A 23,963-nucleotide genomic window follows, 5' to 3' on the forward strand; every position below is an offset into this window, starting at 1 on the left:
AAACAAAATTGGACTCGAGAGGAATTTCATATTCATCTACTTTTACTTTTCCTTTGTTTATTCTGCCCAAACCAAACACAAGACTTTCGCTTAATTACATCACTCGAAATAGCTTTATTACACTTTATCTAACTTTAATTTTGAAAACACATCTAAACCTCGGAAAATTCTTGCTTCGATCAAGTTAGATCAAATTAAATCAATTTATTTTCCCTAAACTATATACCAATTACACGACAAATGTATTGTATTTTGTCATATAATTTGTTCAAATTTAATCGAGTCGGATCCAAACTAGAATTTTTCCTAGAACCTCGTTGAGAATACTTCCTCTACAAACCCAAACATATAGAAATTATGAAATTACCTATTTAGCCTTGATTTCAAAAGAATGAATAATCATGCTATTAAATTACCGTTCCACCCCTTATTTATTTTTTTGTCTTTTAAATGTTTGAGACAATGGTTGAAATTTTTTATTTTTTTAGGACGAACAGGTAAAAATTATGTATATATCTTTTAAGGAAAAAATGCAATTTATCCCACTATATTATTTATTTATTTTGATGAGCCCACTGTGTTATTCAAAAGTAGTAGAAAATCCGATTATAAAAAAATAATTTTCAATTTATCACTTTATTTTTTTTATTAGAAAAAAAGAGCAAAATAAGCCCCTCATACGAGTGGTGTAACACATGTTCTCATTCATTGTTTTTTTTTACAATCGTTGGATTTTATCTGGCATAAATCAACTGTTCATATTGCATCCGTATTTCATATAAGGGTAAATTAAGGTTTTTTTTAACAAGAGAATATTTTGCCATTTTCAAATAACACAGAGGGCGGGAGACATTTTGGCCTGTCTTTTAAAACTTTATTTATTTCATTACTACATATCTATCAAGTTCTCACAAAATTAACTTTTAGTGTATGGTCAACTGATTATGATGTTTATATGTAATGGTAACGGTTTCTTTTTTAAGGTTTCTGTACTTCTAAGAAGTTGTTCCCAATATTTTCGGGCGCCATTTGTTTCGTGTGATTAAGTATGATAAAATTATTAATTTTGTATAATTATACGTTTGATTGGTATTATTAGAATCCGATATTAGTGTTGGGTCCGATCTTATTTATAAGGATTTATGGGATAATGAATTCCATCTCTTAGATGGAATATATAATCCTACCAATTATTGTAATCTTGTATTAAAAATACTTTTCCTCATTTCCCCTTCCAATCTCCGTACTCTCTCTCTCTCTCGTCCTCCGTTTTCTTTTCATTCATTTCTTCTCCCCTCGAATAATATGAGATGACTCGTTTGAAACTACCCTTAGAGTTCTTCCTTTTTCTAAATGATTAAAAAAATTATATTTTAAATTATAACAATTAGATAATAAAATATAATAAAAAATATTAATTTATTTTTTGGGACTTTTTTAAAAATATTTAAGTTTTTATTAGTTGCCAAATTGAATGTGTATTTAATTAGAACTTCTGTTTCTTATTAATATAGAAAAAGAATGAAATATTGATCCAAAATTAATTTTAAAATTATTCTTTCAATAAATAATTTAGAGATTTTTTTTTTATAATCATTCACAAGTTACAATATAAAAATAAAAATAACTTAAAAAATAATATCCTTACGAGTCTTTTTACATGTAATCATACTTTATAAAGGAATTTTAAAAAATGAAGCAATTTACCTCGCTAGACAGGGAGGTAAATTGCATTTTAAAAAATATAGGGGGTAAATTGCTATTATTTTTTTATAGAAGGATAATTTGTCCATTTACAATATAACAGGGGTTGATTACATTTTTTTGCATATATATGCATTTCATCTAAACATCTGTAAGTTTTAAAACATTACAAAGGTAATTTGGTCATTGAAATACAAGGACAATTGGGTGACAGACAAAAATGGAAGATCGTTTAAATAAGCTTATATACAAATTTTCCTTCTGGATATATGGAGTTCAGTAGTTCTCATCATGTGAAAACTTAATTTTTGCAATTTAGTCCACAAATATATAAATTTTTGCAAAATAAGGACTTTGTTTTTTGGAGTTTTCAGAACTCGACAAAGTTCCCATGTGCATGTCAAGTGAAGGAACAAAGTAGGAGATGTTGAAATTTCCATGAAAAAGTCCTCAATCCGTAAATATTGGTAAATTGGTGGACTAATATGTTAAGTCAACTTTTCATCGGATCAAAGCTGTCACACCCACAAGAATTCAGGTCCTTTTACTTGTAATTTTTGTCCTGTACGGTACTTTGGCAGCTTGGTTCTGTGAAAAATTGATTTGGTTTACTCCAATTTTTCAATTCTACGAATTGAGGAACTTTTTTGCTAATATCTTCATAACTTATAGAATTTTTCCAATGGAAAAAAGTCCTCAATTCGTGAAAATTGATAAATTAGTGAACTGAATTGTCAAATTAACTTTTCACCAGACCGAATCTATCACACTATCATATTATATGGGACAAGAAAATTACAAAAAAAGTCATTTAAATACTTAACGGACCTCAGTATCTCCCATACAAAACCCTATCATTAGGTCAGCATTTGTAAATAAAGTATTTTTTTTAAAGAATATCTATAATTTTAAGGGATAATTACACACCTCTCTCCCGAGGTTTGGTGTAATTACACGTAAATCCCCTATGGTTTGAAAAATTATATCTAGCACCCTTAAGATTTGCTTCCATCTAACAAACAAGTTCCCTCATTAGTTAAAATTCGATGGATTTGCTGATATTAACAAAAAGAAAAACTGAAAGCAAATTGATATTTAACCTTGATTGACTTATTACTGACTTATTGCAGGTCAAACAATATTTTTCGAACTAAATTACCTTTATAAAGATGAAATAAACCTCCTCACATGCATTAACGAGTGAAGATGTACGAGGGTAATATGATCATAAGAAGATTTATTTGATCTAATATAAGTCAGTAATAAATCAATCAGGGGGTAAATGTAGATTCTCTTTCAGTCTTTTTGTTAATACGAACAAATTCTATGAATCTTGACTAATGAAAAATTTATTTATTAGACGGAAGCAAATCTCAGGAGTGCTGGATGTAATCCAAACTACATGAGATTTACGTTTAACTACACCAAACTTCACGGGACAAGAGTATAATCATCCTCAATTTTTTAAAAAAAAAAACATATATATTGATAAAATGAACTACAATCATCCCATTCCAAAATAGGTATTTGTGTAACAATTTAACCCTACTTGTCATTGTTTGGATAAAGTTCCCACTTGGGAAATTCCTCAATTTTCTTGAAGTGTTGATAGCATGCATGGATGCTGTCAAAAATGAATTAATGCAGCATTGGCCCATTGTGAAGGGCAAGGACGCGCAGAAGCCAGCCGAGAGAGACTAAAAGGGTACATATATTTATAGTCTCATCATGTGCTTCTGCTACCACATGCACAGATAGGTGATGATAGATACACACTATGATGCATCACTACTTAATTCATACAAAAATACACCAGCATCACTTACACCTTCACTTTCCCTCTTCTTACCTATCTTTCCCATCAACACTGTCTTTTTTTGGGCATGTAATCCTTCTCATTTGCAACAAATTGTTTGTCTTCCCAAGTATTAATTGCTTGGCCTTTTGGATTTGAGCTTCAATCACTCCTCATTTAGAGCAGTACTGTCACCTCTGGGAAGGTCCAACAACACTAATTTCTACACGTAAAACTATATACTCGACGGTAAATAACGTCCCGCACCTTTTGAGATTACATTCAAATATACAAACACTCTATACTCTCTGTAAGATTACGAGTATACCATTTGATGGGTATACATCCAGCGGATGCATCTGTAAGGTTTTGCCCATGAAATTAGGGCGTACACGAAATTACAACTACAATTTTAGGTGGTGTACAATGTATATTATTTTATAGATTATATGGGTGTTGTGTAATTAATTTAATTGCAAGGGTATCGACGCAATTTAATTACCTTATATGGATTTATTCCAAAACATGCTTAAGTTACATTATACGCTCGTTTTTCAGAAGCTGGTGGTGATTAGGGATGGAGCCACAAAGTTTAACCAAACAGGGCAGGTTTATGGCGAAGGGAGTGCAAAATTTTAAAATTTAATACAAGTATATATGTATATAACTATAGCCGGTGGGCCGGCTGCCCTACCGGCACCCTATCTCCATCCCGGGAGGTAACGAATCACAACCACGCGACCTCCGCCATGACCGATCAACGACAAACACGTGTACTAAGAGATGAATCGAAAGATAGTTGTAGCTTCCTGATGAGCTAGAGAGGAGAAAAGTAGATGATACATAGGTCTGAATTGAAGTTGAATTGCAAGTGATGAACATGGCTTCTTTTGAGTCAGCTGGTCCCGGGAGCCTATTTACGTTTGCACATGCCGTTTGCTGCCTAGTTGCGTTCCCCAGCTTGACAAACCCACACTCCATCTGCACCTCATTTTCCAACTACGATAACTTGGAATTAATCGCTCGGGATGCCTTAATATGGCAACACATCATTTTCATGCTAAATCTTATTTTAGCTTACCTCTTTTGAATCCGCATCACATGTACCGATTAATTGTTTTGTTTTCCCCCTCAAAGTTGAGCTAATTAAAACCTCTCGGTAAATTTTATGATATTAAATATTAAACGGGGTTAATGTAATTTACCCTTTATGATATTGTAAACGAGCAAATTACCCTGTTATGAAAAAAAAAAAAAAATTCACTTCCCTTTGATTTTTAAAATGAAGCAATTTAACTCCATATCTAAGGAGGTAAATTGCTTCATTTTAAAAAATACAGGGGGATAAACAGGGAGGTAAATTGCTATTTTTGTTTTTTCATACGGGTAGTTTGCTCATTTTTAATACCATCGGGTGGTTGTTTGTATTTTTTTCAAAATTAATATGCATCGGAGTCGGGCTAAAAAAAGGTTTTGAGTCGGAATTTCATTATTACCTATTTATAAAAGAAACGTTTTACGTGCATGGTTTGCACGTGATGAAGAGAGCTTCATAAATGTATTAAATATCAAACGATCCTTCTATTTAATAATTTAAATTTTAGCTGATGTGGTCGTTTAACGTCTTTGCTTCGCATATGACATTACGGGCTTTTTCCATCACATATGGTCCCCGCGGAAAAATGTAAAGATCAAAACCACAGATGAAATCGATTTTTTTTTTCAAAAAAAGAAAATTGAGATTTTCTTTTAGTATCATCTCATGACAGGACGTTTTTACCATCTTATTCGTTGATCAACTTAGTGACAAACAAGAACTCATGTCTACATCATCACTCGACTCTTAAGTGTCTCTCTCACTATTATGCATCAAAAGTCTTCCATCCTTGCCGAGATTATGATAATAATCTCTTGAACCTCTCCCTCCATACATTGAAAAAGGACAAGTCACCATGCAAAAGATCTCGCATCAAAATCTAACCCTTCTTTCCATATTACATTAAAAAAAATTTAATTATTCTCTATACTATAAATCGCTATGACTTAATTATACTATTTACTATGATTAAATAAAATTAAGAGTAAATTATAACTGCCTCTTATAAGATTTAGCATAATTATGAATACTCCCATATTGTTTGAAAAATTACCAATACTTCCCTAATTATAACAACCGTCTAACAATTAGCGGGAGCTGTTATGTTTTCATCCATTTTTTTGTGGTGAACTGACCAAATGTCTTGTGGATTAAGAACTATAATATTATTTATTTTTTAAATTTTTGTGATTTTTTTGGACTGAGCCGATAATTTTTTAAATTCTTCGATCCACTCTGTTCGAATATTTTTATAAGTCTTTTAATTTTTTTTAAAAAAATAAAAATACAGTAAGGACAAAGTCGACAATTTCATAATTGCATCCAAGGATTACATAATTTCATCAAATATCGGGAGGGTATTTGTAATTTTTCAAATAACAAGGGGGTATTCGTAATTGCGCCAAACTCAGGGGAGGTCGTTGTAATGTACCCTTATAAAATTAATACAAAAACTTAAGTTTGAACCATGGTTGATCATCATTTGCTATGATTTATATGAAAGCAAATATATATGTGACCTAGTTTACAAAAACAACAGCTAATAATAGCCGTTTGTGCAACGTGACTAAATAATTTTTTTTTTACTTTTAACGAAAATAATCAACCCTATTTAAAAATATATTTGTTCTGGTGTTCTTCCGGCCTATCTTGTAAACCCTATTTCCCCCCATTATGTGACTACATGTTAACATGATCCTAGGTGGTCCCTTTTCATTTTGTCACCAATTTAGAACCCTCAACAGCTAGCTCACCATATATACATATATTAATTAACCAATAGTCCCTGATTTGTCCCATTCCAATTATGTCTTTACGTGACTTAAAGTCATCTTACAGACAACATCAAGCTACTTATCTTAACATAGAATTCGAAATCTTGTGGATATAACTAATTAACGTTTACATGCAATGTATTACCATCAAATCAAACGTAACATCACACGGGGAATAATTTCATGTCACAAAATAATTCAGACCGCCTCCTATAATTACACGGCTAGCAAAGAGCTTTCCATTGCATAAATTCCACGTGAGTAAGACCAAATACCCAAAGAAATAAAAAAAATAAAAAAAAAATAAATTATATTGATGCTTTTTGATGTTAGATTTAATTATAAGGTTAATTATATTTAAATTCACTCTAAAAATATGAAATTATATTTTTTCTTCAAAAAATTTGAAATTACACTTATACCCCTTTCGAAAATTCATTGTTTAAACCTGATCCCTTTTGTTAGGATTTGGATGGAAAATATTGAAGTTAAGCAAAAAAAAGACATAAATTTTTAATTTTACCCCTTATTTAATATTTTTATGTCTTTGTACTTACGAAGGAAAAATTGTAAGAATGTTAACCTCGCTCTATATATTATATTTATTCCTTTATAAGTACAAAAATATATATGAAAATGTTAAATGATGGACATAATTGAAAATTTATGTAATTTTGTTCCTTATGTCAGCATTTTCTATCCAAACCTTCACGGAAGGAGGTCAGGTGTAAACCAAGAATTTTTGTAGGGGATGCAAGTATCATTATAAAAATTTCTAGTGTAATTTAGCATTTTTAGAGAGGATCTAAATGTAATTAACCCTTAATTATATAAATACCACATGCCATTTGTAGGATTATTAGTACATTCCTTGAGGAGGTATTGTCATAATATATGTATTTTAGGGGGTATTTATATAAAAGTTTACCGCTAAATGGGGGGTGTAAAAAACTCTAATTTTAAAAGGTGTATTTCTTATTTATCAAAGGATAAAAAATATTTGTGTAATTAGACCTAATATCAGGGATGCCAATCTAATTTACCCACAAAGAATAACATATATATGAATTATGATTAGTTTGACATTAGTTCAATGATGAAAATATATAGTAGATAAATATTCACATTTTCAATAGTTAAAATCTAATATCATTGACAAAAAATAGAACATTACGACAAAAATAAAGTGATAATTTTAATATTGTCACTTATTATATACATTTAGTGATAAGATGTTTATTTTATCACAATAATGAATTTCATCATTTTAATAATTTTTATTATTGTAAAAATTGCTATTAGCAAGAATTGTGACAAAAAATGTGCACAAAGTTGTCACTAAATACAATTAATAACACATGTATAATGACAACCTAATGACAACAAATAATAGTTGTCACTATAGACGTGTCATTGTTGCATTTAGTGACAACATTATGCACAATTTTCGTTATAATAATTATATAGTGACAAGAAAAAAATTATTGTCTCTTAATATATATTTTCAGTGATAATTTTAAATTTATACTCGATAAATTTCATATTTTCTTATAGTGAATGTATAACGTTAGATTCTTGGAGCCTTAACGTAATAATTTTATTTAAGGTGAATTATATCACCCCCTTAGGTTAGGTCTAGTTATACAAATACACCTTGCTCTTTGCAAAATTATAAATACATTCATTCATAATTATAATTTGCAACAGTACATTTTTAAGGGGAAATAATTACACAAACACACCCTGAGATACTCTGTGTTGACATCCCTTCAGAGGTGTAGTTATAATTTTATAAAAGATGAGAGGTATTCATGTAATTATACTTACCTCATGGAGTGTCCATGTATATTTACCCGTTTATTCAAGTTATATATCTGGTCTTGAGTTGTGAACCTTAGTGCCTCTATCTCGCTGTATATGTCTAACTATTAAGTATATTAACACCAGCTGAGATTATATTTAAATACACAAAGATTTTATGTCTTTTACAGAGTAACAGATACAATTTTTGAGGTTGTAATTGTAATTACAAGTACATCCTCTATTCAGTGATAAAAATTTAGACAAATATTCCTTGAGATATATTATATTTACACCCCCTTGGAAATGTACCTATAATTTTACAAACGAATTGGACAAATTACAATGACCTTCTCTAAAGTTTAACAGAATTACGAATACTCCGTCGTTGTTTCGAAAATTACCAATACTTTCCTTGATTTTAACGATCATCTAACAATTAGCCCATTTCATTATCTCCATTAGATTTCCATCCATTTTTTTTTGGTAAACTGACCACAATGTACAGTATGAAAAATAACAACACATCAAAGGATAAAAAACCCCAAGGGGCTGGGCTCAATAATGCAATGGCATCTGAACAATAAATGCATGAGTGGACCTAACAAAAAAACACCACAGAAAAGAGGACTATCATTCTCAGAGTGACAGCCAATTTGCATCCATGGAAACATAAGTGTGTGTTTAATGTTCTTTTGAGTTTTAAAGATTTATTTTAAAAATATTTGGATAAAATAAAATTACGTAACTTATAATAGTTACCAACATCAAATTTGCAATTAATTTAGAAAAAAATCGAAGTAGCTTGCTATAATTTTGAAAATAAATTGAGAATTCTTTACTTTTCGTAAAATTTATGAGCCCGGAACATTTTTCTTTTTATTTTTTTATTTTATAAGCCCATTTTACCAAAAAAAATATTATATACTTTAAAACATTTTATATGCTCTAAAATATTTAAAAAAAATTATAAACTCAGCCGAACAGCCCGGACAAAAAAGGGCAGGACCCCTTGTCAATTTCAAACTGACAATGCCCAAAGGTAACGTTAAATTCCATCTACTAATATATTTATACTGTTTTCCCACTTTAATATCTTGGCCCCTATAGTGCTGTGTTTTCTAGTACCACTACAACACACTTGCTATCAAAACATTAGTCTTGATATTCGTAAACATGAACTATGCAATTTACATGTGATATGAGAAATGAGTAAAATAATTTTTTATAAAAAAAAATAATAAATTATTCCCTGTATTTTGGAAAAAGAAGCTAATTATCCCCTATTTAAACCACTGCTAGGAGGTAATTTGCTTCATTTTATGAAACACAGGGGGTTAATTTGTTAAATCTTATTTTATAGAGAGGTATTTGCTCATTTCATATAACACAATGGGGTAATTTTGCATTAACCCTAATTATATTAATACCGACATGTTTGTTTCTATGGAAAGTAAAATTTTGGCTTTTCGAATCCCACTAACGTGTTGAATGTTATTTTACTTTAATAGTAGTTGTTGATTGTATATAATTATCTGATATTGATGATTAGTATATGATTGTTATCGTTGTCGGTTGTTGTTAGATAACTATAATCGATTTATTGAAGAAATAATAGTTTATCGTTTTTAACTTATCCCCCGAAATAAAAAGAAAACTACTGCGTATACATGTGGTTTTTATCATTTTATTTTTGTATAAACTATACTTAATGTTAATAACTATAATTGATTTACTAAAGAAATAATAGTTTATCGTTTTTAACTTATCCCCCCGAAAAAAAAAAAAAGAAAACTACTGCGTACACATGTGGTTTTTATCATTTTATTTTTGTATAAATTATATTGACATCCCATGAAATTAGATTTAATTATAGAACCCCTTTTCATTCAGAAAAATGTAAAGTGTACAACACTATAGCTTGTCCAAACCCCAAGGGCTGCAACACAAAAAAACCAACACCTGTCAATCTATTACATCAAGCCCATGCTATCCTCCATAGTCTATACAAAACTAAATTGAAGGTCACCACTCAAATGGTAAAGGAGATTTTGATCATTCAATACATTTAATCCCACAAGTCCAGAAAAATTACAACTTTTGTCCCCTTACTCATTTTCGTTAAATTGATAATGGATGGATGCACGTGCTTCTTCCGTTAACAATTTAATGGAGGTGGATAATAGGACGTAAATTATAAATTTGTGGGACTAAATCTACTGAGTCATAAAACGATAGAACCAAAGTTGCAAATATGATAAGTTATGGGATGTAAATTGTAATTTTTCCTACTGCATTCAACAATTGTTTATCTCTCCACCTCCTACTAGCCCATTCAACACCCTGTTGCCATTGCAAACAACGTCAACGAAGCTCGACTTTCATACCCCAAACCCCCAAACACCCTCCTAGAGAAGGAGCATTTAAAGAACAAACAACGGTGTTTCTAGTGATTGGCTATTGCAAAGTATACATGTACGTCTTTTGAGGTTGTAGTTAATGTAACTATAAATACATTCCATATTCAGGGACGAAATTTTATACCAACACCTCCTACGGTACATTACACTGACACTCTTTTATAGGACGTATCTACGCCAATTTTACAAAAGTCAGAAAATATTTATATAATTAAACCTAGTGTTAGAAAGTATCCATATAATTTATCCATTTCCCCCTCCAAATTTAGAGAAAAATGACAAGGGTTGTGAAAAAAAGACAGTAAAATTTGCTAAGAGTGGAGTATGTGAGAAGGCCAGTGAGATGCAAGTGCAAGAGTGGTAGTTCAATTTGTCTCACTAAAATTAGCAAATTTACGCATCCAGAGATCGAGAGCATTTATTCTTCCAGGAAATAGTAGGTATTTTAAATTCACTCTCTCAATAATTTATTTTTTTACAGAAAAAAAAAAGACCTTGTTTTGATTTATTCTCCAAGGTCGATTTTCAATTTTATATTATTTTAAATTACGGGACGATGTTTGATTATATTCTTTTTTAAAAAAAATCATTCTATCACATTTTTACGTACAAAAATAAATAAAAAGTATCAATACTTTCATAAAAAAATAGCATCACAAAGTATATTCAAATACATTTTTATTTTACAATGTCTTTTTTTATATTTATAAGAAACCATCACAAAACGTATAAATTCAGAGCTGATTACACTAGAAGAAGTATTACTTTCTATTATGGTTTATTACCAAATACAAAAATTCATAGTAAAACTAATTACGATTACTCAATTACTATCGGCCGTTATTTCTGCAGTCGAGATCAAAATATTAGCAATATTTAATAATCGTAGCAAATATATTTTTGATCATAGCGAAAACCATTGAAAATATTGATTACCCGTATTCAAAAATTAAGTTTTCATATCAATCTTTTTTATGTAACGGTCGATAGAAAGTATTTTTTTAGTATTTGAAAATATTAAAAATTAAACATTAGGAATGAAAACAAAACCTAACAATTAAGGCCAATGTTTCGAAAATCCTTTCTTTTATTAAAATATATTATAATAATACAATCAAACTTATATATTAATATTTTTAAACTCATCAAATATTTGAAATGTGTAAGAGTAGTGATGAGGTGGAGCAGAATTAGAGCTTTTATGAATAGGTTGAGTCAAGCCCCACACGTGTGCTGTTGCCCGCCATGTGCTTCAGATTTTTTGTCCACTTGCTTCCTCAATCAATTCTCACTTTCAACACCACTTTGCTAAAAGCCAAACACATATTTAAAGATATTTAAATTCAACTCAACAATTTCATCTCCATGATGAAGACAGGGTACGGTGGAATTCGCACTATAAGGAAAAAAAAATGATTTTTTTTTATATTATAAATGATCGCGACTTAGAAATGATGATAAATGAATATTATGAATTAGAGATGATTACACTCCTCTTCCCTGAGGTTGGTTTATTACACGTAAATGTCCCGTTGTTTGAAAAATTATATACAGGACTTATGAAATTTATTTTTATCTAATAAATAAGTCCTCTAATTGAACAAAATTGACTGGATTTTGTTGATATAAACTAAAAATTGAATGAAAATTTGATATGTACCTTCGATTGACTTATTACTGACTTATTGCAAGTTAATTAATTATTTTTCAAACTAAACTACCCTTATAATGGTGAAGATATACTTGCTTACATTCATTAACATGTGAAAATGTACGAGGGTAGTGTGATCATAAAAAGATTTATTGGACTTGCAATAAGCCAGTGGGAGATTATATAATCTTTTTTCAATTTTTTTATTAATATTAGTAAATTCAGTGAATTTTGACTAAAAAAATGTCTTATTTGTTAGACAGAAACAAACCTTAAAGGTACTACATGTAATTTTTTAAATTTCAAGGGCTACACGTAAATACACCAAATCTCAATGGGAAGGGAGTGTAATTATCCCTATTAATTACAATTACATAAATTATTGCAAAACTAAATTTTTTTACTATGACTAATTGATATTTATCATGATTTTTAGTTATGACTAAAATATTTGTCATGGGTATAGTTATAGCTAATTAATACCACACTTGGAGAAACAACGGCTAATTGTCATTGGAGGATTGTAGTTAATATATATTCACCATGATTTTTTTTATTTTCACTGTAGTAATTAGCTATAGTGAAAAACTATGTTTATTCGATATAGTATACATTCTCATGAATTTTTCTCGCTCGAAAAAAATACAGTATTTTGTCATAATTAAAACCTATGATCGAAATTAAAATTTTTGACGAACAATTAATGCTAATCAATTATGACTAAACAATGACTATTAGTCGTCAGTTTCGCAAATGGGGCGAATGCATGAATTATGGCCCGAAAACCTTAGCCATGCTTTCGTCTTAACTAAAATCATGAAAAATTTTAATCAATCATAGTCAAAACTTAGGTTTTCACATTGATTTTGTTTACTTATACTATATAATATTTATTTATCATGAATATTAAGTTGTAATTATTTATAATATAGAGAATAATTTAATTTTTGATAAATTACATCGACACTCCCTAGTGTTATGTCTATTGACACAACCATCCCGTCCATTGTAAAATTATAGGTTCACCCATTAGTGTAATGCATACCAAGGGGTGTTTGTGTAAATTTCTATTATTGAATAAGTAGTCTACTTGTAATTATAACTATAATATCAAAAGTATACTTATAAGTTTGCAAAATAACATAAAATTTTATGGTAAATAAGGTGGTGTTAATGCAACTTTACCCGTAATTTTGTTTTGTTGTGACTTGAGACTATTTCTGGGACATGTCTGTAATAGCCAAAAAACAGAAGAGTTCAACTAAGATTATACAACTTACATTCTACAAAACTCTGTGCGAAATCCTCCTTCTATTAGAAACAAAAGGAAGATAGGAAACATGCACCCTTAGTGTGATTTGACATTTTTTTTGACGTGTTTGGACTCATTTTTTGCCCTTTGTTGACTAAATGTTCATTTGATGGCATCATCAAATTACTGTTTTGAACTTCCTTTTTTATTTTTCTTCATCTTATAAAAAATTTAAATAATTTTTTTTCTAAAATATTCAATTAAATATCAAAATATAATATATATAAACTTTAAATATTTATATGAATATACGGTAGCCAAGATTGAGAGCTTTGACAAACTGTAGCCATCATCGTAGATCGGGCCGGGCGTGGGGGGACGGATTGCAATGGGGAATTGGAGGCTGGCGGTTTGGGGCGGGGGGAGGTGGAGGCTGGGGATTTAATTTTATTAGATTTGTTTTTTAGAAATAATTATATTATTTTGTTTAGTTTATATATTATACATATAATAGTGATGTTTATAAAATGGATTGACCAAAAAGGCTAAATGATCCTAAAGGAAGAAAAAAATTGCAAGATTCTAAAGGAATGCAAGACCCAATGTTCACTTGAGGAGGGCCAGTTCATGTAAGGGCCTATGGTGGCCCTAGGAAGTCCAATTTGGGTAGAGCCCCAAGGGAGTTAGCTAGGAGCTGACCCAAGAAATAAATTGGTCAAAAAAAACTTAATTGGTCCATTTTCAAGAGGGGCATAGATCTAAGAAGATCTTACAGGGCCACAAAAGAGTTTAGGAACTTGAAATTTTCATAATGTCAAAACCAATATCACATGGTATTCATGGGTGGCTTGGGTGGATATCACCTAGGATATGTGAGGGTGTCTCCACAGCATCAAATTACGACCAACTGCCCCATAAGGACATGTGGCACTCCTAGTCGGAAGTAACCTTTAAACTCTAAAAGCTTTGACTCAAGCTGGGAAAGGTGTCTCCTCAACCCTCAAATACACCCATCTACAGCGGGATCCAACTGTGCCCAAGGATGGGGATCCTCCAATTGCTAGGAGATGACCCTCCACCGAGTCCGGGGGAATTCCCTAACTGCTGGGAGATGACGTTCTACCAAATTCATGAAGGATTCAATCTTATCGAACCACTGTGAGATAATTATACATAAAATTTGTGAGAGTCCTCCACTGAATATGCAGGAGATTCAGTCTTCTCTAACCGATTGATGATTGTCTATAAATTGAGAGCTCCCTTAGTGGAGAAGGTAACTAGAACTTGATGTTATAAGTTTTATCTTCGTACTATAAATTTCACCCTCATACTAGAACTTTACCTGAAAAGAACAATTTAATTTCGTACTTAAGAGTTTTACTTTAATGTCAATCTCTTCCTTGTATACAAAATTAAGGAAATACACTAACAATTTAACTCATTTAAACTCTTTTATTTTCTAGTATTTTATTTTATTATTTTATAACCTAATTAGACCCAACCACAAATTTTTTGCTTTCATCAAATATAAATTTAAAATTTTGAAAAATCGGTGGTGGAAAGTGTCACAGTTGGTTATTTCTTGGAACTCCGTGGAATTACTCCACTTCCAAGATTGAACACATAACCAGATGTACTCCTTGAATCATCAATACTTCCACCAAGTTCACTATCAGTATATCCAGCAAATTTTACCGGTTCATGAGTTTTGTAGAAAATACCGTAATTCACCATTTCTTTGATATATCGCAATATCCTTTTTGCATCTTCCCAATGATTTGAATATGGTTTCTCCATAAATCTGCTGAGCAAACTTAATGCAAAATTAGATGGGTCTTGTTGCTGTGAGGTACATCAAGTTCCCAACAAGACTTTAGAACATTGTTGTATCAACTGGCTTTCCTTCACCCTTCTTGCACAACTTTAAACCTGCAACACATGGAGTTGTAACTGGATTTGCATTTTTCATTTTGAATTTTCTCAATAATTCAGCAGCATATTTTTCTTGAGAAATGAAAATTTCTCTATTTGATTGTTGAATATTTATACCAACAAAGTGGTACAACTCTCCCAAATTAGTCATCTCAAATTTATTCATCATAGATTTCTTAAAATCTGTTAGCATCTCCATATTATTTCTTGTGAAAAAGAGATCATCAACATATAAACTCACAAACATAATATCTCCTCTGGAACCGTTTTTTATGTAAAGAATGTGCTCATATGGACACCTATCAAAGCCATTCTTTAGAAAATGATCATTGATTCGATCACACCACGCATGGGGTGATTGCTTTAGCCCGGGTTTGTACACCTTTTCTTCTTCTCCTTTTCTTATGAACCCGAGAGGCTGCTTAAGATAAATTTTCATCTTGAAGAAAACCGTTTAAGAATGCCGATTTTACATCCATTTGGAATAATTTCCAACCAATTTGAGCAGCAATTGAAATCACCAGTTGAACTGTATCAAGTCTTGAAACAAGAGCAAACACTTCACTGAAATCTTCTCCTTCCTTTTGTTTGTATCCCTTTGAAACCAATCAAGCTTTATATTTATTTATTGTGCCATCCAAATTGGTTTTTCGTTTTGAAAATCCACTTTACACCAATGGCAGATTTGTGCGGAGGCAACATAATAAGCTCCCATGTTTCATTCTTTTCTATTGAGTTAAATTCTTCCTTCATAGCATGAACCCATTTTTCATCAGATGATGCATCTTCATAACTAACAGGATCCTCTCCAATAAAAAAGCAAAGTATACTTGATCTCCAATACTCATTTCTTCAGTTGTATAATATATTTCCTGCAACGATCTCGTTCTTCTTTTCGGCGAAGCCGGGGAATTTTGCAACTCTTCAACAACTATATTAGAATCTTCAACAACTGTATTAGAATCCTGCTGCAAAGAGTCTTCGATTCTTGCACTCTAATAGATTCTGAAAAATCATAGCAAGTCTTTTTATCAAAGCAAACATCCCTACTTATCATAATTTTCTTTGTTCTTGGATTGCAAAGCTTCTAAGCTTTAGTTATTTGGTTGTAGCCAATAAATATGCACTTTTCGAATTTATCATCAAACTTTGATCTTAATGCATCAGGAATGTGAGAATATGCAAGACATTAAAAATTTTCAAATGATTAACATTTAGATTTTTACCATACCAAACCTCATTTGGCGTGGCATCATCCAGCTTCTTTGTATGTTATCTGTTGATCAAATAAACAACATAAGAAACTGCTTCAGCCGAAAAATTCAATGGAAGATTTTTCTTTTTCAACATGCATCGAACCATCTCGATAATTGTTTGATTCTTTCATGCTGCAACACCATTTTGATATGGCGAATAGAGTGTTGTAACTTCATGCTGAATTCCTTGGTTTCGAGAAAAATCTCCAAATAAAGAAGACATGTATTCTCCTCCACGATCGCTACGCAAATTCTTTATTTGAAACCCAGATGACTTTTTAACTTGCAACTTGAATTCTTTGAAATGTATAAGTGCTTCTGATTTCTTTCACACAATGAATCTAAATCTTCCTTGTATAATTATCAACAAATAGCAAAAAGTATTTGTTTCCTCCAAGTGATGATACTTGCATAGGTCCACAAAGATCTGTATGAACAACTTCCAAAGGTGATTGTGCTTGCCATTTTGATTTTGATAGAAAAGAGTCACCATGATGCTTTCCCAATTGACATTCCTCACATACTTCATAGCTAGCATTAATTCTTGGCAATCCTTGAACAATGCTTTTGTTGGACAATTCTTTCAAACTTCGATAATTCAAATGACCATACCAATCGTGCCACAACTTCGAGACTTTGTCATTAGAAGTAGAAAGATAACATGAATCATTAACAACATTTAGCTTGATAGGGAACAATTATTTGACCCAAAAGCAATGTTTGCATCATGCAGATTTTTTTTTTTATGATACACTTATCTCTAAAAAATTTGATATCAAAATCCTTTCTTACCAAGTGACCAACACTCAAGAGATTACTTTGTAAACCAGGTACATAGAATACCTCAACCATCTTCTTCATTTTTTCCTGCTTTTGTTTTGAAAGCTATTTCACCAACACCTTCAATTTTGTAGGATTTTGCATCCCCAATAGTCACCTGCCCATGGTTAGCTTCTTTAAGAGTAGAAAATAGAATTTTGTTTCCTGTCATGTGTTTACTTGCACTACTATCTAAATACTAAATATTTTCAACATTTCCATCCGAGGCTATCAACAATGTTTTCGAACACTCACCTTTATTTTCATGCATGAACCCAACAACTGGTTTCTTTTCAGGATGTTTCTCCAAACAATCACTTTCTTTATGACCCGGCTTGTGGCAATAATTGCATTTGAAGTAAGGTTTTGTACCTTTATACGTTTCCCGACCACTTCCTCTTTGAGAGTTTTGGAAGGGAGCTCTTTCTTCCTTTTTTGATTCATTATTTCTTCTATCTTGAGAATGCCCAGATTGTCTAGCACCGCTTCCACTACGACCTCTGCCACGTCCACGATAAGAACCACGGCCTCTGTTTCTCCAATAATCGTACATTTCACCATTGAATTTAGGAACAAGACAAACAAGGTTGTTAGCCATTTTTTTTTTCAACCTTGCTCTAGTACCAGTTTGTTGGGATTTAGAATTTTTCTGTTTTCATTTTTTTATTTGTTATCTAAAGCTTTACAATACATCACTTATTTATAGTACTAGTATTTTGAAGGACAGCAAGAAATTCTAAGAGATACTTTGACCAACACAAACAAAAAAAGATACATTCAAACTTCACATTAAAGAATATGATTTTACTCCAACAATTCGAAGTGTTACAGAAATAAAAAATTCCACTTGGGATGAAAACTGTTAGCAAGCATTCCAAGACTAGAAAGTATATACACTCCTTTTGCTCACTAAACCTGGCTCACTATACCCTTTATAAGTAAGCACACAGTAAGTCTCATGCTAATCAAAGAGTAAGTCTCATGCTAATCAAAGAGGAGGATGGGACACACAAACCTTTCTATCATGTTAATCAGGTATCCCACGATGGATAACAATGCTACCCGAAAATTCAAATGCTAGCCTTAGCGCTAGTAACAACAGCTAGAAAATTATATCCTTACTTTGTATCTCATTCTATTATTGTACGTACCAACACTTTCCTGCGACAAATGCTAGGGAAATTTGAAGCTTTATGTAGAATAATTAAATGGGTTGTGCAACTGCCGTCAACACACAGGATTCATGGAATTTTTTCTCCCTTTTACCTCAAAGTTCTGTTTACATTTTAAATTTGACTTAATAACAATAAAAAAAAATAGTACCATAAATTTATGAATTTTCTATTCTATTATTAAGATCGAATTCCCACATGAATTAGCTTTTTTTATTTTATTTTAATTGGAACTAAAGGATAGAATATAAGTTAATAAAGTTCTTTCTCTAAGATCATAAAAGTATAAATTAGTTTTGTTTATCTCTTCACAATTATATAAGTAAAATAATGAAAAAAATATTTAAATGGGTAGAGGTAGAATAATAGTTTAAACAATATTACAATAAAATAACTAAATTTAAAATCTAAATATTGTAGTTCTATTGAAGAATAATGAACATAACTATTGAGCCTCTAGATGTAAACTATTATTATTTTGATACTAAGGGTTTAATCAATTTGAATTATTTTTTCTTATATATAACTAACAATTTGTATATCAATGGCTTTTAAAAAATATTTTGAAACATAAATATTTTTATACAAAACCAAAAGTAAAATATATAGCATATAATTTATGTTAAAAAAAATAAGAAAAGTCAAATGGTGCAAAATATATTAAAATAATAACAACTAAAAGTACGATTTTTAAAATAATTAATGTTTACTAACACATTAGTTATAGATTAAGTATCATTATATTCGTATTAAGAAAATTAATAAATTTTGAGAATCAACATAGTAACAACAAAATAGTAGATAAAAAATAAGTTAATTACATTGAAACTAGAAATAAATGATGATAAATAAATAAACCTAAGATAAATATATTTTTTTTAGGATAATTTTTTATAAGTAACTTAAAAGTTTAAAAAGTGTGAATACTAATAATAAAAATTGATATATGAAAATAAAAAGTACTAATTTTTATTAATTATTGCATATGAAATTCAACTATTGAGTGGATCTCTTACAATTTCATTTTTTTAGTATTAGATAATTCTGAATGCACATTAGTATTTTTACATCTATTGCTTTTAATATTACCAACTTAAAATTATTACAACAACAAAATATGACATAAAAGATTAAGTTGTAACATAATATATTCTTGAAGAAGAAATAGATTATATCAAATTAATGCGTACTAAAATTAAGAAAGTAAAAATTTCAATATAAAGACAAAAAGTATAATTTTATGCAATAATATTTGAATATTTAGAAGTTGATAATAAAACATCTAAAAAATATTTAAAGGTTGATGCTAAAATATACTTAGCAGATTTTATAGCACTTGCAATACAAGTACTGATACTATATATGATTCAATAATACAAGTACTGATACTATATATGATTCAATTAGATTAATTTTTTATCAACAATAGTTTAATAAATAATTAATTTAAAATTATTCAATGTCAATAAATTAAAAAGAGTAATATTCAAGATAATATCACATATACAGAGTTAATATAACAAAAACTAAAACAAAATTACAAAAAAAATAGCAAATAGGTATAAATAAAACCTACAAATAAAAATTGAACAATGTTATTATTTTTATTTTCATATTAATTGATTTGATACAGGATAATGAAATATAATCCATAGTGAAAAGGAAATGCAAAATTTGAACTTTGGGTAATATTGATTTTATTTAATTGTACCAATTAATTTAAAAAGTGAATTACAAACAACAGAATTAAGTAGTTCTCTTATCAATTAAATTAATATTAATTTATTTGAAAATATAATTGTAGAACTAATTAATGTTTAAGGAAAGAAACATACATCAAACTTCATAATATATATATATATATATATACACGTAGTAATATAAAAAGAAAAGTCCCTCCACACTCACAAATAACGATTAATGACACCACTGTACCAATTTTTTATAAAGTAAAAAATGCCCTTCATGATAAAATAACTAACTTATTCAATTTTTTAAATTTTACGTTAATTGATAAATTAATTTTTTTCTTTGTATTAATATAATATACTGATTTATATATTTTATTATTATTTATAATATATTTTAAAATATGAAAGATTATTTGTTATATGCACTCAGAAACAACATGCCATAACGATTAATTATTATATAAAAAGAAACCTTTTTATCCTACGAATTTTAAATATCCAAATTTATGATAAATTATTTTTTTTATTAATGCAATGTACTAATTTATATATTTTATTTTTATTTATATTTTAAAATATAAAAAAATATTTATTATTTGCATGTAAAAAACAACGTGCCACAACGGCTAATATGTATATATATATTGAAAGAGAAACTATACAGTATACAAAATACACCAATAGTAATGAATTTGTACTTTAATTTCCCTTATTCTTTTACATTAAAACTTGAGATAATTTTATTTAACAACTGTTTTCGTAGCTCAGTTGGTTAGAGCACTCATTTGGTAAGCGGGAGGCTTTTGAATTCGACTCTCAACGAAAACAAAATTAGCAAAAGCCATCTACTATAAACAATTTTAATTTTGATGAAACGCGACAAACTTTCCTTTGCAATATCCCAATCGCAAATTTTGCAATGATTTTTGCGATACATTTTTCATATGATTGACGCTATCTACTGGAAAATCGTATCGAGGTATGAGATTGACGAATCTTGAAAATAAAAAAGGAAACGAACCCGTTGGAGAAAATAAAACATCCGTAGTACCTAATTATCCTATACGATGGTTAGCGAGACAACCAAGAGATGCTGCTGAGTTAATGTTCGGGTAGTCGCCCACGGGTTACCCTTACCCCAGTGGTGCAACTACCGGCTAATTAAACTATATAATATAAGGGGTTAATTATATTTTATTATTCGAACTATAATTACTTTTACAATTTGACATTTAAATTTTTTCTTTATATCAACTTATCATCTCAACTTTATGAAATTTTACATTTTGCCATTTATATATGTTTTTTGTCGAAAAAATATTGCATGCAGTGCAAATGTGATATTTAAGGGTTATGCGATTTGATATTTTCACATATGCACAATATGTTATGTTTTTTTCCGGTAGAAAATCAACAAAAAATCGATCATATATGGTACAGTGCAAATTTCATAAAATTGAGATAATAAGTTGACACAAAAAAAAAATTGATAGTAAAGTGCAGAACTCCTTTAAAGCTAATCCGCACCACACCGAAAAGATGGATTTAATCCTCTTGCTATAAAGGAGTAGATCGACGAAAGAAACCAATTTCCAAATACACTATTAAGGGTCTCGGCCTCTAATTTCAATTATTCTCTCTCAATTGTTGACTTGGAGTCAACCAAGTGGTGGCTAGGGTTTCCGCATTTGAACCGGAATTATATTAATTTGTTCAATAAATTAATTCAAACCCAATAATTAATTAATTTATTTATTAGGGTACTATTTAATCCAATTAAATAAACCCAATAGAAAATTTATGTTAATATTTAATCTAATTAAATATACACACGCCCAAATATATTTAATTAATAAATGTAATCTATTAATCAAACTTAAATTATTAATTAGTCTAATTATTTAATTTCTAGCCCATCTCCACTAAATAATGAATTCAATCCATTGATTAAACAAACTCATCTACTAAACAATTAATCCAACCAATTAATTAATCCAAGTCTCTTTGGCTGAATCCAAAATTTAATTAATTCAATTAATTAAATATTTTGGTCATCCATACAATAGATTGTCCCAAATAAATGATCCAATTATTTATTGTTCCCCATGAATTAATTTAATTCAATTAAATTAATTTGTTTCTTTTGAGATTAATTTTAAATTAATTCCATCATTCACAATGATTTGTGTCCACTCCCAGCTAGATTTGAGCTTGTGTCTCATATAATTAATTAAATCTAATTTAATCAGTTATTTCTGATTATCCAATAACTAGAAAAACCCGTCACAATAGGTGGTTGTCTAGCAATTGTCCATATCACTAGAGACTAGATGAAATTTAGTGTAAACATTTAGGCTCCAAGTTCCTTATAGGTATGGTCCTTCTGTCGACTGTTTCACAGCCTTCATATAGAGCATAAAATTGAGCGTCGTTTTCTATTCTTGATTAGGAAACTTGCTTCATACTCTAAATATGTTTGTTCTATTGATTCGATTTAGGGAACCCATCCATAATTGGTCAATTGCTTTGGTGAGAGTCTAAATCATCTCAGAACACATAGGAGAACTACAGTCAAATACTGACAGGGAGCAGATTCTCTCTTGAAATCCACCTTCCTCGCTACATACACTAAACAAGGCATATATTGACCATATCTTATGACACACACTACTCGCTAGATATTCCAAAATATAGTTTTCGTATATAAGTGACTGCCATGGTTTCTCAAGTCCAAGGACTAATCTCGTACTATCAGAGCCTAAAAAATCTCAGTCATATCGACCAACCTTTCAAGGCTTCTATATGATTATTCCTACAAGTCGGTTCAATCAGTCGACTATCTTACTAACCCACTAAAATTGCATAGACGACATATGTTCTTGTCGATAAAACAAGGTTACAATATTTAGTACAAGTCTCTATATAACACTCGATGTCCTATTTCAAGGTACTCGACTTGGAACATTTTAGATCAATTGACAGAAATTGATTTCATGGCCGCCAACCTCTAAATCCAACTTCTTAGATTAACCATGTAGTCTGTGGAGTTTGTTGTGAAGTTAAGATTATTTTAACATAAATAAGTGAACACTACAAAGTCCAATGCCATTAAATTAATATTTACTTTTATTCAAAATAATATTACATTACATCAAAATTTTCAAATTATTTATACAAGACCTCAATCTAATTGGTTTTCTGATCACTTATCCAATTGAGACCATAAAGCCAATTAAATTGGTTGTTTTCTACTCGTCTATCTTTATATACTTAAAACTTCAAAATAGTGTGAGTACTAGGAATAAAAATTGATATATGAAAATAAAAACACTAATTTTATTAAATTAAAATTACTTATGAAAATTCAATATTAGTGAATCTCTTACTTTTTGATTTTTTTAGTATTAGATAATTTGGATGCACATTATTTTTACATCTATTGCTTTTAATATTACCAGCATACAAGTATTACAACAACAAATATGATATAAAAAATTAAATTGTAACATAATATACTCTTGAGTAAGAAATATATTCTATCAATAGATGCCTATGAATAAAATTAAAATTACGAAATTAAAGTTTTCAATATAAAGATGA

The sequence above is a fragment of the Sesamum indicum genome, linkage group LG2 (genome assembly GCF_026168435.1).
Source record: "Sesamum indicum cultivar Baizhima isolate 11 linkage group LG2, ASM2616843v1, whole genome shotgun sequence".
In the NCBI taxonomy this organism is placed as follows: domain Eukaryota; kingdom Viridiplantae; phylum Streptophyta; class Magnoliopsida; order Lamiales; family Pedaliaceae; genus Sesamum; species Sesamum indicum.